Source organism: Sus scrofa, chromosome 7 (genome assembly GCF_000003025.6).
Source record: "Sus scrofa isolate TJ Tabasco breed Duroc chromosome 7, Sscrofa11.1, whole genome shotgun sequence".
NCBI lineage: Eukaryota > Metazoa > Chordata > Mammalia > Artiodactyla > Suidae > Sus > Sus scrofa.
The window spans coordinates 18,247,567-18,260,978 of record NC_010449.5 but is presented as its reverse complement, the minus strand read 5'-3'; the positions used below and the strand labels follow the sequence as shown (position 1 = coordinate 18,260,978).

Here is a 13,412-nt window from a genome sequence, read left to right as displayed (position 1 = left end):
CACAAGCTACATTCACCACTGTTTTCCCAGGATGTCCTCCAAGAACTGCGGTCAGGTTTGACCCAGATTCCCTTGGAGACTTTGCTTTGCCCTGGGACTCAGTGCACATGAAAGTCTGTGTGTGCCTTTTAATAATGGGGTCTCTATTTCCCCCAGTCCCATGGAGCTCTTGTGCACAAGCCCCACTGGCCTTCAATGCCAGATGCTCCGGGGCTCTTTCTCCCTGTGCCAGATCCCCACACGTGAGAGTTTGATGTGTGGCTCAGAACTCTCACTCCTGTAGGTGAGTCTTTGTGAACCAATTAGTTTACAGTCTGTGGAGCTTCCCACCCTGGAGGTATGGGGTTGTTTATATCACAAAATCATCCCTCCTACCTCTTGATGTGGCCTCCTCTTTTTCTTCTGGAGTAGGGTATCTTTTTTAAGGTTTCTGGTCCATTTTGGTGAAGTGTGCTCAGTCTTTAGTTGTGAATTTTGTTGTTTTTAGGAGAGAAGTTGAGCTCCAGTCCTTCTATTCTGCCATCTTAATCCCATCTCCACTAAATTGTTTTTTTTTTTTTTTTTTTTGTCTTTTGTTGTTGTTGTTGTTGTTGCTATTTCTTGGGCCGCTCCCACGGCATATGGAGGTTCCCAGGCTAGGGGTTGAATCCGAGCTGTAGCCACAGGCCTATGCCAGAGCCACAGCAACGCAGGATCCGAGCTGCGTCTGCAACCTACACCACAGCTCACGGCAACGCCGGATCATTAACCCACTGAGCAAAGGCAGGGACCGAACCCGCAACCTCATGGTTCCTAGTCGGATTCGTTAACCACTGCGCCACGACGGGAACTCCCACAAAATTGTTTTGATTGCACTCACCAATTCCACTCTCTTTTGCTATTTCCTGAATTCAGAAAACAGGCATCTCTCTCTTGTCCTTCTGGAAAAAATGCACAGCCTTTTCTTCTTCTTTCCTGTTAAAATCAAGTGGCTGTTATTTTTTCAAACAAGGTGACTTCCTCTCTGTACCACATGGAGTTCACTCTTCCTTTCTTCTCAAAGACCTCCTGCATGTCCCTTCCTCTCCTTGGTGTCCCCTTACTCTCAACTGATCTTCCCCACTGGCTTTGAAACAGGTACCAGTCCCTCCTTTACAAACAGAATAAAGCCAAAGAGTCACCTTTTCTAAACTACATCCCCTTTCATTTGCTACCATAATTCCTTTCTTGAAAAAGTTGTTATACACCATCTCCATGTCTGCATTTTATCGTTGCTTGCTCTTTTCTCAATCATCTCCAATCTGGCTTCTACCTCATCACCTCTCTGAAGTAGCTGCTAGGTTGTCACTCACAATTTATGTGTCAGAAATCAAACAGATATTTTCTAGTTTTTAACTTGCTGATTTCTCTTTAAATTAAAAAAAAATTACAGTTGATGTAAATGTTCTGTCGATTTCTTTCGTACTGCAAAGTAACTGGGTCATACAAATATCTTCTTTAAATGCTTAAAAGTGTTTATGAAAACATAAAAATATATATGAAGGATATGTAATTGCAGTAGAATCAACACAGAGTTTAAGAAATACGATTTTCCCATAGTATTTGGAGTACCTTGCACCTCCCCAAAGATGCATTGTCAAAAAAAAAAAAAAATTAAAGCAGATAACCTAATAAGTATTAATTTATAAAGGCTTACTTTCATTGGACAATTGTAAATAATTTCTGATTTCTGGGGATTATGATCTTCTATTAAGCAATCTTAGAGATTCTTATTTTTAAGGTACTTGTATCAACAATATATTCACTCTTCTTTTTTTGAATGTAATAATGCTTAGTATTGCAAAAGCCTCAAAAATATTTGTATTGGCTGGAATTATGTGACTAGTATTTCAAAAAAATCTATCTAGTTAACGTTGCTTGAGCTGAGCTGAATGAACCTGTCCTCAGACTAGATGACAAATAAGACTTCTTAATAAATGAATGAGGTGTTACCCTCAAGACAATTCATATTCCTCTTAATTTAAACTACACTTTTCTCTGATGAGACTAACATTCTAGCCTAATTTCATTTCAAAACCATTAACGTTCTCTTCTGTCTATATGTTGCCAAACATCTGGGATAAAAAATGGTGGAAAAAAAACCCAAAAAACTCATTCTTATTTTCCCCTTGAATCTAGAAAGAAGACTAGCACCTCAAAAAGAAAATTGCCTAATAAAATGCACAACATTCAACCATATATTTGGCAGAGTTTTCTAGACATTGCTGCCATGGAAATAAATGGCAAGACAGTACAGAAAAAATACATGTAGTTCACTGTATTAATCAGTTTTTACTACGTTATTCTATAGTTAAAAAAAAGGTTATTCCGTGTTAATAAAGACCCTGAAAATTCAAAACCTTACAACAATAGTAGTTATTTCTTGACCACAGTATGTATTCATCATGGGTTAGCTGAGGTTCTGCTCCCAAATTCTTCATTTAAATCCATAAGGGTCAACTCTTACAGATTTAAGAGGTCATGATGGCCTCCTGAAAAAAAGAAAAAAGAAGGTACACAATAGCTTTTGAGACTTTTGGTAGAAAGTGGTATGTGTCAGATTTATTCACATTTCACTGGCCAAAGCCAGTGAGAGTTCCATGTCTCAGAGAGGTAGAGTTCTCTCACAAGAAGGGAAAGCCTGTAATGGCAGCAATAACAATAAAATCTTTTACACATCACCCAGTGTAGAAGATTATGATTATTATTGCAAGGACACAAAAAGATTTGAAGTCAGTTTTTTCCCGTGAGGATGAATCAAAAAAATGGGTTTGGCCAGTGATGCTGCTGGTAATATTTAGCTCATTATTAGCAAGTAATATTTGTTTACTCTGTGCTGGGCACTGAGCTAGTGCATTCCATTTGGTTTCAGTACTGATAAAATTATATCTGTAATTTCTGGTGAGAACACTGGGACTTAAGACTTAATTTCCAAATACAATGTCTAAGGAAATACAGAAAACAAATGAGAGAGTCTGAGATTATACTCTGGAAGCCTTTTTTTCTTAACCCATCTGAACCTTAGCAGGTCATAATGCCAAACAAATAAAGACATTGAACAATTCCTAAATTATAGGAATTCCTAACAATTTCTAAGTTAGAGGTTCTAAAAATTTGTATTACTGTCATACTCATAATATATATTGTTTTTCAAATGAATGAATTTGGAATTTATATGGTAAATATGTCTCTGACTAATTACAGAAACACAAGCCATCGCTTTTGAATCATCTATGATGCCCAGAAATAAACCTAGTGGGCCTGGTGAGAAAGCAGTATTGAGTTACCAAGTCTAAGGTGCCTTTAAGACACTTCATTCACTCCTTGGCACATTTCTGATCAAACAAAGCGGCAGGGGGGTGGGGGGGACTCATTCAATTTTTATGGAATAGAATAAGAATATGAATTAATAAATTCATGATGAAATGTGTCCCTTTCATGTCCCAGACCTATTTCCTTGACTCAGTTGTTATTGTTGACTTAATCACCACTTGATCACTTTATTATTTTTCTGGTTTTAGGAGTCTATTTTGTTCAGCTTCCTAGGCCAAACTAATACTATTCAACACCAATATATGCATGCTCAGAGAAGAACTGAATGATCAGATATAGGAGATTTGCCAAAAACACACATAATTATTCTTTCCTTATATCCAAATACATATATACCAATGTGCTATATTTAGTACCATAAAATACCAAAGTATATTGAAGGGTTAATAGTCGTTAACACTGCTATCACCCTAATAGTTATTCTTCATTATTTTCTAGCAAATACCTGACCACTAAGAGGCTAAGTAGGTTTGGAAAAGAGAATCTTTTAGAAAAGTTATGTAATTATTGGAAAACCAAGAGTCAGGTGATTAAAAATACAAAAAGTAAATTAAAAACTTTATCTATAAGGTAGATGATATAAAACATTTATAAAAATTAAAGAACTATAATTTTTTCATATTTTACTAAATTATATTTTTATAAATGACAAACATTTATACTTAATTTTTATATTTTATTCAAATATATATTAGATATGGTATATGTATTATACATAGAAAAATATAAAGTATATATGACAGGAACGAATGAAAAAGGTAATTAAATAAATTATACCTATTTACAGTAACATCCAAGGATAACAGATATCTAGGAATTTAGTAAGAGTTTTGAAATGCTTCTATAGATTGATCAGGGAAAAAAAACTAAAATTATCAATATAAAGAATGAGAAAAAATGCCATCTACAGATAATAAAAGAGTAATAAGAGCATAATGCAAATAAACTTGACAATCTAGAAAAAAATGGACAAATTTCTGAAAATTGAAAACCTCCAAAGTACATTCAAGAAGAAACAGATAATCTGAACAGTCCTGTGTCTATCAGAGAAATTGGAGATGTAGCTAAACCTTACCCAAGAAAATTATCAAGTATTATTATAGATATGTGTGTGTGTGTATATATATAGATATATATATGCATGCAAAACCAGAAGTAATATAAGAAAAACTACACTTTTTAACAAAATTCTTCACAAAATTTTGCAAATGAAATCCTAGAGAGAGAAAAAGAATAATACATCAACGCCATGTGTGGTTTACCCCAGGAATGCCGCATTGATTTAACATTTGAAAATTAATCAATATAAGTAACTATATTAAGATACTCAAAATGAAAATCCATCTAATCATTTCAAGAGATGCATAAAAACCATTTCACAAAATCTAACATCCATTCCTTATAAAAGCTCTCAGAAAACTAGGAATATAAAGAATTTACTCAACCTGACAAAGATAGCTATGAAAAACCTACAGCTAACATCATACTTAATGGAGAAATATTAAATGCTCTCTCCCTAGGATCAGGAACACTGATAATAAAAAATCAGAACTTGACTAAAAAAACAAAATTTAAAATAGTAAGAACATTCCTTAGTAATAAGTCTGAAAACAAAGCAATTATCTGAAAAGTAATTAATAGCCACAATACATAAGGAATTCATACAACTCAACAGCAACAAAAACAAAATAATCTGGTTAGAACTAAGAATCCAAGGAGTTCCCACTGTGGCACAGCAGAAATGAATCTGACTAGTATCCATGAGTATGTGTGTTCCATCCCTGGCCTTGCTCAGTGGTTCAGGAACCTGGCCTTGCAGTGAATTCTGATGGAGATCATAGATGTAGCTCTGATCCTGCGTTGCTGTGGCTGTGGCTTAGGCCAGCAGCTGTAGTTCCAATTCGACCCTTAGCCTGGGAACTTCCACATGCCACAGGTGCAGCCCTAAAAATCAAAACCAAAAAGGACTCGGCTGCAGTGGCTCAGGTTCAATCCCTGATCTGGGAAACGTCCATGTGTTGCAGGTGCATCAAAAAAAAAAAAAAAAGTAATAATAATAAATAAAATAAGCAAAGGACCTAAATAGACATTTTTCCAAAGAAACTATTCAAATGGCCAAGAGGCACATGAAAAGGTTTCTTAACATCACTGGTCATCAGGGAAATGCAACACCACGAAGTGATACCACCTAGAATGACTGTTATCAAAAGAAAAAGAAAAAAAAAAGAGACAGCAATGATGGCAATGATGCAGAGAAAAGAGAACTCTTGTGCACGCTTGGTGGGAGTATAAACTGATATAAACATTAAGGAGAAAAGTATGGAAGGGCCTCAAAAAAATAATATTAGAACTACCATATAACCCAACAATTCCACTTCTGGGTATATATCTACAGAAATAAAATCACTGTTTTGAAGAGCTATCTGCTCCCCCATGTTCACTGCAGCAAGATTTATAATAGCCAATACATGAAAACAAGTATCCATCAATGGATGAATGAATAAGAAAATATCATATCTATGTAATGAAATATTACTTATCCATCAAAAAGAAGGAAATCCTGGCATTTGTGACAGCAGGAATGGATCTTGTTAGAACATCATGCTAAGTGAACGATAGACAATAAAAGACAAATACTGTATTATATCACATGTGGAATCTTAAAAAAACTCAAACTTATAGAAACAGAGAATAGACTAGTAGTTATCTGGGGCAGTGTGGGGGTGGGTGGGGGTGGGTAGCATGGGTGAAGGTGGTCAAAACATACAAACTTCTAGTCATAAGATAATAAGTTCTGGGGAATGTCATGTACAGCCTGGTGACTACAGATAAACAATGTTGTGTTGTGCATATGAGTGTTGCTAAGAGAGTAGATCTTGAAGTTTTCATTACAGGAAAAAAATTAACTGTCTGAGGCAATGGAAATTAACTAAATTTACTGTGGTGATCATTTTACAAAATATACATATATTAAATCATTATTTTGTACACATTGAAGTTATACAATATTATATGTCAATTGCTTCTAAATAAAACTTCGGAGAAAAAAAAACCCTACATGTTATTTTATGTCAATTACATCTCAATAAAGCTGTTAAAAACTTGAAGTAAGAAAGATAAATATGCATTTGGGAGGTGTTTACCCCAGTGGAGAGGGTTAGATGTATGCATCGTGAGAAGATCCTCTGGTTAACTGCATTTTATTGTTAAGATCCTACATTTTGTGTTAAGTAGTATGTTAAAGTGTGCTTTTAATATTATTAAAAATAATATTGTGATTAGAATAGAAAAGAGCAGAATGATCCAATGATGATATTACATTTTAAAATGATGGTTGTAAAGTTTAATCTGATTATCTTCTCTACATGTCTTCCTAAAAGATAATAATAATTATAATAATATTTTCCAGAGTCTATTCAAATGTTTTTAAACCTTGAGTATAAGTTATAGCAACAATTCAGTTCTACATTATTCTGGAGTAGAAGACTATTTTAAATTCTATTTCAAGTTTTGAGCTAGAGAGAAATAATACTGCTCTCAGTTTCGTCAAGGATATGCTTTTAAGTATTCTGGTAGTTATACTTCAGGATATTATTATGTTTAATAATGGTCAAATCGAGTACAAGAATGCCACATGAAAAATCACTTTTTAAAATGGGTTTCAGGATTCTGTACCTCACCCATGACCTATGCGTTTCTTTGTGCATTCAGACATGAAACTTAACAATCTAGTCTCCAAAGAATGGCTTTTAATGCTCTGACTTTTGAAAAAGGTGGAGAGATATGAGCCTTGTGTTGACTTATTTTTTTCTTGTGGTGAAGGGTGGAGTAATGTGTGGATATGTGATGTTTTTCCGAGGTTTCTGGCAAGTATCACACCTCTGACCATGATCTCAACAGGAGGACTTGAGCCAAATGTTCCCCCATTGGTTTTTCTCCTCTAATATATGAGCTTGTAGCAGACCTTAAATCATGGTTTGGTAATGTACTTAAAGCTATGACTTTAATAGTCCTGAAATGCTCAGTTTTTTTCTAGAATGATAATGAAATAAATTGACTAATAGCTGTGAATTCTTCAAAACAGATGTTGGTGGAGGGCTTTTCTCATTGCACAAATCCAGGCAGAAATTCATACAGAGTACAACCTGGAAGGTGGCCCTGGAGTTGTACAACCATTCAGCTCTCAATAGTTAAAGTTTAAGATATATCAGAAGTCAGTGTGTAACCTTTTATGATGAGCACTAAATTTTATTCTTCAGGAGTAAAATTAGTTGGTAGCTATTCAAGAGGTCATTACATAAATTTTATGATTTTATGAATCCTTATTTTTGGCATTTTTAGTGAAATGGTTTGGTAAGATGATTTCCTAACAAGTTTAAACCCATACAAATAACTTACAGATCATAATTTTGAAAATACTCAAAATCTTGCACAAGAAATCATGGAAATACATTGCCATTTCATAATCATCAGTGTTTCCACTTTTTCCTACATTTTTAAAATAACAAATGACTTAACCTGTGCTTTCCAAAACAAACAAATAAACCAAAACAAAACAAACAAAAAAAAAAACCCCAGCAGCTGAGAACAGAGGTTTGAGGTGGGGCACAAGAAGTTTTCAATAAACTCCAGCCTTGCCTGCTCCCTCCTGGTACCATGCATATCTCATCTATCAGATGGCCTTCTCAGTGGAGCGCCTTTGTCTTTACAAAAGTCACAGAAAAATAGTATTGGAATAGATTCAGTCTCCTCTGATACATCTGGGCCTGTGCCGTACTTGACATGCACATATATATAATGCCTCATCATATTTTTAATTATTTCATTGGATTAAGCAAAGAAATGCTTATTTCTAGAGGCATTACTATATATTATGAAATTCATAATTGTTATTGCATTAGCTTTATACTGCTTAACTGCCCATCAGACATGTTATACTTCAGTGATGGTGAATGAAAAATCGGTTGTCATTAACCCTAACCAGCACTGAGTCTTGTCATTTTTGCTACTTCTATTTAATTTGTACAAAATAAAATCCAGAGGCTTAAGTCCTTAAGTAGCTTGATCACGTGCCTTCTAGTACAGGTTTCATGAAAAACTCCCTAATTGATTAGCATTTGAATATGAAATTCAGTATTTATATATCAAAATGCAGTGGAAATATTTTCCCAGAGCACTCTAACACTGAGCAGAAATTCTTACTCTAGGAGATCAAGAATTCAGCTCCTTTCTCTTTGTCTACGTTATTTCTCTTATTTTTGAAAATGATAACTTCTATTTTCCTTAAAAAATAATTTTCAGTATAGACAATACTGGATAAGTAAATATGCATTATTTATAGGAAGTCTAGTAACTAACATGTGCTCTATCTACTAATCCGATAGCAATAGAAAGTGCTCCACAGTGACAAAAACTCATCAGGATATTGCGGAGACACAGGTGGTAAAATTCAGGAAGTTTAATAAAAATTCATTTTGGGGAGTTTGTCATGGCTCAGTGGTTAACGAACCCGACTAGTAACCATGAGGTTGCGGGTTCGATCCCTGGCCTCACTCAGTGGTTAAGGATCTGGCATTACCAAGAAAGTGTAGGCCGGTGGCTACAGCTCTGATTCGACCTCTAGCCTGGGAACCTCCACATGCTGCAGGTGCGGCCCTAAAAAGACAAAAAAGAAGCCCCCCCAAAAATTCTTATTGAATTAAACAATAAAAATGAAAATAATATTCAGTAAGAAACTTCTCAGCAAGACTGATAAATTAGAATGACATGAGTAGGGAAGAAACTGCAGGAAAGAATGACATTAGATTCCCTTTCTAATAGAATTTTTGCTTCAAAATAATTCAATGAAAAATTTCTGCACATGTTCACAAGCATATGTGCATGTGTACACACACAAACACACACTTTCTCAAAACTCCAAATAGTGTCTGCATAAGTTTTTATCTTTTGCTTGGCAAAACAGATGTCCACCTTTTTTCAGTCCGTTTCTAAGTCTTGTGTAGTTTATACATATACATGATAAACATTTTAGATAGGGATGGCTCAAATAGGCACATATCTCCACATCATTTATTCTCCCATGTATTTAACATAAATCCTAATTTTGAAATTAATTCCTTTTGCTCCAGTCACCTTTTTTGTTCAGTTTTATTTATTCATTCTGCAAGTTCTATTATCAGTGAAATTGTTAAGTAAAGTGCGATGTACGATTGGCTCAAAAGTATCAGTAGTATAGCAACTATTAGAAAGCATGGTTCTAATTATATTTTTACTGGCAGTCCAATCTTTATGTAAGAAAGGCTGTGCCATATATTCTGATATGGGTTGCAATACTTACCAAACAAGGTGGATGGGTGAGAAGAAGTGTAATTCAGAAATATTCATACACAGGTAAATTCTCCACTTCATATCTCATATTTCTCAAGCATTCATTATTATTAGAAGCAAGGATATAAATTGCAACTTCTCGACTCCTTGAGTATTTATACATGGCTGTAGCATTCCTACTGCCCTAGAGGGATTTTGTTTCTTAGGCTCCATTTATTGATAGAATTTTGGAAAAGGTAACTAGCCAACTTATAATAATTTAGAGAACTAGGTTATTAGCCCCTAAAGTTTACATATTCCTGGATTGATAGAGTTTCTTGTATTTCTGTAAATAATGATCAGTGTCCCACTTCTTGCATAACCAAGAAATATCTTATAGGATCTAAACCTACTGGGGATAAGAATTGTAAACTCTGAACAATTTTTTTAAAAAAAGAAATAATGATGCTAAAAATGAACAACAGCAGAAATTTTTTTCAGGAGTAAAATCTCGGGGGGGGAAAGGATAGCTTAGCTCAGATGATTTTCTATTTCTAAAGCTTTTGGTCAAAGATATACTGCACATATATCAGCTAAAATTTTGACAGAAAACCTCAGAACTTTGTGCCTTGAAGAACCAGAGAAGAGACTTAGAGGCAACTAACAGCTGTTTTAAAGTGAGGGTGAGTCAATAAAAATGAGAACCAGAGAAAGGAATCGCTATATTTTGTGTTATAAACTCTGCCAAATTTGGTTTCACTCTTGAACCACATATACTTCTGATAGCCTCCAGAAAAGGATAAAGAGACAAAAATAAAATCATATTTGAGAATCAGAATTTAGATTCCTGCTAAATTGCCTGCTAAAATTACAAAATTTAAGATGTTCTGAAATGAATAAAACAGAATACTCAGCCTCCAGCCTCCACAGTATTTCATTGCTCAACATACATTCCAAAATAACTCTGCATATGAAGAACCAAAAAGATCTGACCCATTTCAAATAGGAAAAAACAATCCCAAGACAATCCATATATTATAATTAGCAGGCAAGTATTTTATAGCAATTATAAAAATATTCCAGGATATAAGAGAAAGTATGCTCACAATGAATAAACAGGAACTAGAAAAGAGATGGAAACTATAAAAGGAAACAAATGGGCATTATTTACATGAAAAACACAATATATGAAATTTAAAAAGGAAACCCAACAAATAATATGGGCAAGAGAAAGTCAGCAAAATTTGAGAGAAAAAATAGAAAAATTGAAAAAAACAAATGAAAACCAAAGCCTCAAGAATGTGTGGAGCTACAGCAAAAGATCTAACATATGTGTAACTGGAGTCCCAGTAGAAGATAGGAGAAAGAATTGAGCAGATGATGTATTTGAAGAAATAATATCCATTATTATATTCATTTTGTAAAATATGTAAATCTAAAGATACACAAAGTTTTGCAAATATCATGCAGGATAAATATGAAGAAAATGATGCTCAAGGCACATCATAGTCAGAACATTAAATGCTAAGAATATAAAAAAACTTGAAAGCAAAAAAAAAAAAAGCACACTAAATGCCAAGTATATAAAAAATCTCGAAAACAAAGAAAAACAGCAATGCTAAGGATATAAAAAATCTTGAAAACAAAGAAAAAGAGCACATTACTTAAAAAATCTTGAAAGCAAAGAACAGATTTCTCATCATAAAATAGTGAAGAAACAGTGAACCAACATCTTAAAAGTAATTGAAAAAATAATTCTATATTTTGAAAAATTATCCTTTAAGAATAAATGTGAAGCGAGACCATTTTCTAATAAAGAAGAAAAACTAAGATAATTTTTTCCCATCAGACTTGCATTACAAGAAATGCTAAAGGAATTCTTCAGAACAATTTAAAGAAACATTACTACATTGTCCTGAGGGGCTTATAATTTCATGTATGTGTAATATGTATGACAATTATATCATAAAAAATAGTTGCACAATTTGTACATTTTATGTAAAATGGCATAATATTAACATTACATAGAATGAAAAATAATGTTTTATTACAATCTTTAGAGCAACCACTAAAATTTAATACAAAAGGTCAAGCTAAAAAAAGCCAATAAGTACGTTAAAATGAAATTCTAATGATATTTAAATAATCCAAAAGAATGCAGAAAAGGACAAAAAAATGGAAGCAACAAACAAAAAAAAATAGCAGAAGGATATATATATAAATCACAACTATGACAATAGTTACATTAAATATTAATGGACTAAGCACTCCAATTAAAAGTCAGTGATTATCAGAATGGATTAAAAAAAAACACAGAATCTGACTGTGGGTTATATACAAGAGTTTCCCTTTAAATATAACAACATAGATAAGGTGAAAGTAAATGGATGGAAAAAGGGTGTGCTATGCTTACGGTATGTCTAAAAGGGCCTAACTGGCTCTGGTAATATCAGATTATCTAATCTTTAAAAATATTTCTAGAGGAAAACAAGGATATATCACACTGATAAAATGCTCAATTCATCAGGAATACATGCAGTCATACATGTTTATGTGCCTAATAACAGAACTTCGAAACATGTAAAAATCTGACAGAATTAAAGAGTCAATTTCACACTTACCATTGGAAACTTTAACACCACTCTCCCAGTAACAAATAGGACACCTAAAACAAAGACAAAAACAAAAATTAATAGGTTGTTTTGGTAATGTTGTCAACCATCTTGCCCTAAGTGATATGTAAGGAACACTGCAGCCACCAACTGGAGAAAACATATTCTTTTCATGAGCACTTAGTACATTCACCAAGACAGAAATTATGCAAGAATATAAAGCAAATATGGATTAATTTAATGTAATTAAATCACACAGAGGTTGTTCTCTGGCCACAAGGGGTGTAATTATAAATCAAAGACCATAAAATATCTACGAGAACCACAAATATTTTCAAATTAAACAAGACACTTCCAAATAACCCGTGAGTCACAGCATAAATCACAAATAAAATTGAACAATATTTCCAACACATCAAAATTTGTAGTATACAGCTTAAATAGTGCTAAAGAAAATTACAGTTTAAAGTGCTTTATTAGAAATGAAATAGGAGTTCCCATCGTGGCGCAGTGGTTAACAAATCCGACTAGGAACCATGAGGTTGCGGGTTCGGTCCCTGCCCTTGCTCAGTAGGTTAACGATCCGGCGTTGCCATGAGCTGTGGTGTAGGTTGCAGACGCAGCTCGGATCCCGCGTTGCTGTGGCTCTGGCGTAGGCCAGTGGCTACAGCTCCGATTCAACCCCTAGCCTGGGAACCTCCATATGCCGCGGGAGCGGCCCAAGAAATAGCAAAAAGACAAAAAATACAAAAAAAAAAAAAAAAAAGAAATGAAATAATAATCACTCTTGAATAATCAGAGATGAAGGAGAAATCTGACAGAATGAGATAAATTTTAAATTCCCCCAAGGCTAAAATAGGTTATCTGAAATTCTGAGGAACGTTTAGCTTTATAAATTTGGAATTTTTATCCTTTCAATTTCTCTTTCAGCCCAAGAAAGTCCCAATATTTAGTTAACTGGATAAATTTGGTTTGAGTGTACCTGCTTCTTCCATTTCTTTCTTACTTCTTTACCCTTCATCTCCTATCTTGGGTCCCTGATTGATGGTTCCTAAATAAATTCAAGGCTGAATTTATCCTCAGTCAGATTCTGTGGTTTTCCTCTTCTAGTATCTATGCTAGTACTATTGTTGATGTATCAGT

General features: G+C 34.0%; 2 long non-coding RNA genes across 4 annotated transcripts in view; one reads left to right on the top strand and one right to left on the bottom strand.

Annotated features, from left to right (window-relative positions):
* The window catches only part of LOC106504343, a 699,971-nt gene that overhangs the window by 673,990 nt on the left and 12,569 nt on the right, over positions 1 to 13,412 (top strand). The gene's annotated exons all lie outside the window — the stretch shown is intronic.
* Positions 2,379 to 13,412, bottom strand: part of LOC106504342 — a 629,832-nt gene continuing 618,798 nt past the window's right edge. For both annotated transcript variants that reach the window (XR_002346093.1, XR_002346094.1), the window contains exons 5-6: positions 12,279 to 12,322; positions 2,379 to 2,510 (exon numbers count right to left, since the gene is read on the bottom strand). This is a non-coding gene — a long non-coding RNA (uncharacterized LOC106504342). The remainder of the gene's footprint in view (positions 2,511 to 12,278; positions 12,323 to 13,412) is intronic.